Genomic DNA, 5,920 nt, shown 5'->3' with positions numbered 1-5,920 from the left:
GGATCTTATGACCCCAGCTGACTTCCTGCCCTTTGGGTGGGGGGGCTGAACTCGATGGTCTTCCAAGGTCCCTTCCAGCCCTAATGTCTATGAAATCTATAAAAAGTGACCATCCTCCCTGCTCTCTCTTCCAGAGCTACACAAACTCATTCCCACAAAAGCATTCTTGAAGAAGTTTCTAAGACTGCACAAAGACAAGGACATGATACTAAGATCTGTAGTATCCCCATCTCACTACCTCGCTTGCCTGGACATTCCCATTTTTCATCAAACTAGTGGGCGTCAGTGCACCTTGCAGGCAGTTTTGTTGTTTGTTAGGATGGAAAGATCATGTAAGATTGTGTACAGCTTTTTATTTTTAAATATACTAACTACCAGCCTTCCTTACATTTGCAAAGCCAGCATTTGTCTTGTACCATAAAAGTTAATGACAGTTACCATTGTTACATGAGGGACATTGAGAATGAGTTTTATAAAAGCAGCAAAGATCTTACAGTTGATTGATAGGGAAGCACAGTTTGAAATTTAGTACTGTTTTCATGAGGTTAATTAGACACCAGGAACTTCTAAAATATCCTGAAACGTTTTGCCTCAGGCCAATCTAAACTAAACGACTTAATCTAGGAAGACATGCTAAATAAAAAAGTTAGCTCTGAAGGCATTTCCCCAGGGAATAAACAGACAGTTTTCTTAATGTTCACTTGGATCCCAAGTTTTGATGCGGTGATGCACACCCCCATAAAAAGCTTACATTTCCACACTGAAAACTGAACATACTGGCAAATCAAAAATTGATGAGCGCCCAAGACACAACCAAATCAGTCTGTGATTGGTATAAAAACTCTCTACCACTCAAATAAGACAGAGGTAGTTAGCCATTTTAGGATGAAGTTAAGCAGAAGGCTGGGCAAAGGTGGCACCTTATGGACTACCTCAGCGAGGCATAAGCTTTCATAGGCTGCAGCCTACTTCATAAGAAATAAACTAAGTTAGTTACTGCAAATACATAACATGGAATTTCATGCTTTCATGATTTTCAAGTATTCACATTTAAAACCTCTCTCTTACAGTATTTGGATTATATGCTATTTCTTCCTTTTTCTATTTTAAAAGAAAAATAAATTGTGTACATGTATAAGCAGCCCTCAGCTTGCATCAAGATCTAGGTTTGAATTCTGAACCTTCAACTGTGCTGCAAACGACTTTACCAATGGAAATACAGGATGTACTTTGTCTCTTACACCATCCATCCAGAGTGGCTGGTGATTCCTGACTTTATGGCATACCTAAAAGGGGAGGCGCACACAAGCTCTGGAGAAGGTTCAACCCAATGTACATGAAATGTTTCGAAAGCACTTGCCACGTATTCTCAGTGCAGTGTTTGTTGCTGCTTTGGTGGTAGCATATGCCTATCAAGAGTCTGGAGAGGTATCACCAGTGATGCCTCTGGAAAATTCTCCGAATCAAATGTGAGGATTGCCACATAAATGCCAGTATCTTTGCTGAAGCCATTGTTACTGGCACTGAGTCAGTGATCCTTAAGCACCAACTTCACTGGACCAGGCATTGCATGAGGATGCTTGACTCCCAAAACAAGTGCTCTACTCCCAGTATAGTTGAGGTTGAGATATCATGACAGCTAGAGGAAGTGCTACAAGGACACAATGAAGGCATTCTAATATAATAAAAGTCTTTGTCTGTCTGTCTGCAACACTTTATTTGAACCCTGATTGGCTGCAATGACAACCAATCGCAATGCTTAATGAAACAAACAATTAGAGTGCTCCAAGTGCTATCCAGACAGGAGACGGTGGTAGTGGTGTGGCGGCGTGCCGCCATGATGGCAGGGATGGAGTGGGGGGACGAAGCTAATGGTGCTGGCCTCTTCCCCTTTCCCCCTGGCCCAGCTTCCTGGAGTTGGCGGCGGCAGAGGGTGCTGGCTGAGGGGAGTGGAGGGGACAGTGGGGCAGGCTTCCCCACCCTGCCTGCTCCTCAGAGAAGGTGGCAGCATGAAGTGGTGGGTGGCAGCACTCTGTCCCCCTCCTCCTCCCACCCCCATTCCCGATGGGCAATTGGCTAGTACCTCAAAAAAAAGAGATGCTAGCATCAAAAGCTAGGAGGAGCTGGTTGCTAACTAACTCCAGTGGCATTGCAGCCACAACCAAATGGCAGCCCATTTCAAGGTAAAGTGCCTTGCCCTCAAAGCAGAGAAGAGAGATTAGAGGAAGGAAAAGGAAAGGACTCTCAGCCCTCAGACTCTCTGCTGTCCCCTCCAGAAAGACCCGTAACTTCTGCAAACAGGTGTCTACTCCAAACCAACAAAGATTATCAGTGGTCTAGGAAACAAAACTTAACATGAAAAGTTGGAAGATTGACATTGGCTGCAAAAGAAGAGTTTAAAGAGGGATCTGATGAGTCCTCAAAAACCATATTTTTTCACATATCATATGCTCCCAAATAAGACACACACCTTGTTTTTGGAAAACCAGAATGAGGAAGAAAAAGATTCTTCCAGAGCGATGGCTGCATAGAGCAGGAACAGAGCCTAATCTTCAACTTGCTCATTCTCTTGCCTGCTCAGGCAAAAGCTATACTTTTAATCCCTTCACAGCTGAACTATTAGTAGCTGTTGTCTGCTCAGCCAAAAGCTGAAACTGTAGGGTTGGATAGAAAGGTTCAATAGGAGGAAATCGTGGTGAGAGTTACCAAATCTAGAAATGAAGTAGAAGTACTTAGCTAGCAGATTTACATTTTCCTTAGACGTAACCTCTAAAAATACTGAATTTTCCTAAGAGCAAATTTATTGTAAACATAAAATAAAGAACTGTAAATAGTTCATCACTAATTTCTAAACTGCATGATCATTACCACTTAATTCAGATGGGCCTGCTCTTTGCACTGTATTCTTTCTGGACACAGAATCAAAAAAACTGGAAACCCATATATTTCTGCCACATGGTTTTCCAGGTGTTACAAAAAAAAAATGTGCATCTATTTTTCTTTTATGTAATGTTAAATGCAGATAGGTAGAGACAGAACTGTTGATCCTTTTAACTTGTGTGGTGCACAGTTCTGAAGTCCAACCACATTACAGGTAAGTTGTAAATCACCATAAATCTCAAAAGGCTCTGCACTGACTACCTGAGAAGAAAAACATCCATAAAAGTGAAGTACAAATTCTGCCCAAAATCTCTTATGCACTACTATAGATTCATTAAAGCCAGCGGGGTTGTACAAGTATAACAGAGGATATATTTTTGCTGACAGATGTTTAAAGCTTCAATAGCAATTCCTTCCTCAATTTAAAATGCTTTAAGTACTGTAAACAAATCATCATCCAAACAGCATTTTCCCTATGCCCCACAGAAAAACTCAACCTTTCAAAACTAGGTAAAAAAGTTACGAAATCAATAACGCACTTAGGGATATATATATTATACCCCATTAACAACACTTCAGACTATTTTCAGCACCTACACATTGGCTTTGTATCTTGTAACACACCTAAGGTGTATGATACAGCACATGCCCTATCATGTGCTGTGGCATATTTAGCTTAGGATAGGCAGGCTAGTGTTTCTTTCAGTGTAACACAGAAGATGTTTCTCTCAGACTGTGTGAGATACTACAGAAATTAAAAGGGAAAAAGTACTTAGAGGAGCCAGCTAAACAGCCAGGGCGGTTGGGCAGGGCGGGGGAAGGGGAGGAAGCCTGCCACCATTGCAGAAGAATCACATATTGTAAATCAAGTCAGGGCCTAATGAATACAGCAGACAAGTGTGGCATCTGCATGGAATTCAGCATGATGAAAACAGTTCAGAATGTAAATGGATGCTGAAAATTAAAGGACCCAGCCTGCAAGTGCTTGCTCCCCTCAGAGTTGTCCCCTTTGCAACGACAACAGTGGGGGGCAAAAATGGGGCTCTGGGTTTACATAAATGTAGATGGATCTTAGGGGTGTACTGGCTAATTGTAGGATGATCACCAGGGTCCTGGTTTTCTCTATTTAAAAATTTAAAATTCTCCGATTGAAATCTCTTCTCCCCAGAATCTGCGTTTTCCATAATTAAAATGAAACACCGCTAGATATACAGGTATCAGTTGAACATAATGTTTTATAGATATATTTACAATTTTAAAGCAATTCAGAAGTCTACCAGTGCTTCAATCATCAAAAAAAATAAATTTCAGATACCTATATAATTTGACACTTGATTTTGATTTTTTTTTAATCAAAGAAAATCAAAGCTCCCCCTTCCCCTACAGCCATGTGGGTCCGGCTGCAGCTGCCCTCCCTGTTGCTTTGCGGCACTGAGCGGCCCTGATATGCCAGAGCCCTGCTCATGCCATTGCCCCTTACATCCAATCCACACCCCCCCAGCTGGTGCCCCTCACTCTGGACCTGCAGCCCCCTGGCCCTGCAGTGCCCCTCACTTCCAACCCAAAGACTCCTACCCCCAGGCCTGTTGGTGTCCCTCACTCCTGACCCGCTGCCCCTGAGGTCACTTGCATGTCACTGCATTTCCTCCTTGGAGTGCCACAAGTATTGAGCTCAGAAGTTGGCTTGGCTCAAAATTTGTCTGGAGCCCCTTTCACACAGCTGCAGAGCCCAGAGGCCGAGTACTCAACACTTCTGCAAATCCAACCCCAAGTATTTCAAAATGGGGCCTAGAAAGTTAAGAGTATCAAATTAATAGCCACCAGAAAATTTTGGTTTAAACAAACTTGCCCAACACTACATGAGAACTCTGAGAGACTCCAGACCCCAGTGTTAAATTCAACTCTATCTATTGAGCATCACATCTCTTGTCATGATCAGCTGCTTCACTTGTTGTACACCTTACTTGGTCATATATGTGATCATGCAAATAATGCTTGTGTCAACAGGGAGAGGGTCTGCTCAACTGCTGTTTTCCTAGGTTGCAATATATTTAGATCAAAGAATTTAGATCAAACCTCATCAGATGTTTAGTTGCTAAACTCTGGCAACTCTTTAGTTGTCACATGAAGTGACAACTTTCAAAGACTTATAAACTGACAAAATCTTCACACAGGGGTCAGAGGACATGCAGCCAACACTCAAGCAATCCACTCCCTCTATCAAATTTCAAGAAACTGTTGTAAAAAAAATACCAATGCTTAAAGTTTCCAAATGGCTGTAAGAATATACAAAACAATCTTCTTCCTCTTGATCTTTTTCTTGGAAAAAACCTCAACCTCCTCATCTGAAAATTAAAAATGAAACAGAACCAAAACTGAACCAGAGGCAGACATCAGACAGAAAATTTCAGCCCCAAATGCTAAAAATTTTGCAGAAAATCACAAGCAACTGAAACGGAAGTACAGGGCAATGTTAATCATAATTGGCCCTACCAGCACCCTTACAGTAAAACCCTTACTATTTATTCTGTGTTTCCTTTTTAACATCAATGAAATATTACTTAAAACTGATTTGAAATACATATTTGAATAAATGGAACATTCTAGTTAGATAATATTTCTTTCATTTATGAAGTTATACAACCTAGGTCACAAAGAACAGCCTTGCTTTGCTAAAATATTCCATGACTCTGACTTGAATAAATATCAACTGCAAATGCTTATAGTACATGTCACACATGATAAGGGCATTACCTGGGCTAGAAATGAGAATAGGGGGGAAAAAAAAGAATTAAAAATCACAATTCACACAGTAAAATACCTTTCAGAAATTCCTTTGAAGACATTTACTTGGGTGGAGTTCAGATAAGTTTAAGGTTACACGGTTAATAGAAAAGCTTCTTATTTGCGATTCAGAGCATTTTTGCTACTAAGTTGATATGGCAAACAGTCAAACTGAAGTAGTAATTTTTTCTTGTTGCAACATGGGACTCTCTCGCCTGTTTCAGCATGCTTTTCTACTTTTTTGCCTAGAAACAGG

At 41.1% G+C, this 5,920-nt stretch overlaps 1 protein-coding gene across 3 annotated transcripts in view; it reads right to left on the bottom strand.

Annotated features, from left to right (window-relative positions):
- MIPOL1 (mirror-image polydactyly 1) overlaps window positions 1-5,239 on the bottom strand; it is a 277,415-nt gene extending 272,176 nt beyond the window's left edge. For 2 of the 3 annotated variants that reach the window (XM_019551718.1, XM_019551719.1), the window contains exon 1: window positions 5,134-5,237. The gene's annotated coding sequence lies outside the window, so the exon portion shown is untranslated. Of the gene's footprint in view, window positions 1-5,133 lie in introns of all 3 variants that reach the window. The other variant, XM_019551720.1, reaches the window with a different exon arrangement.
- Between the last annotated feature and the right edge of the window lie 681 nt (window positions 5,240-5,920).

This window comes from Crocodylus porosus, unplaced genomic scaffold (assembly GCF_001723895.1).
Source record: "Crocodylus porosus isolate Cpor-Errol unplaced genomic scaffold, CroPor_comp1, whole genome shotgun sequence".
In the NCBI taxonomy this organism is placed as follows: Eukaryota; Metazoa; Chordata; order Crocodylia; family Crocodylidae; genus Crocodylus; species Crocodylus porosus.
This window is presented reverse-complemented; position numbering and strand designations above follow the sequence as displayed.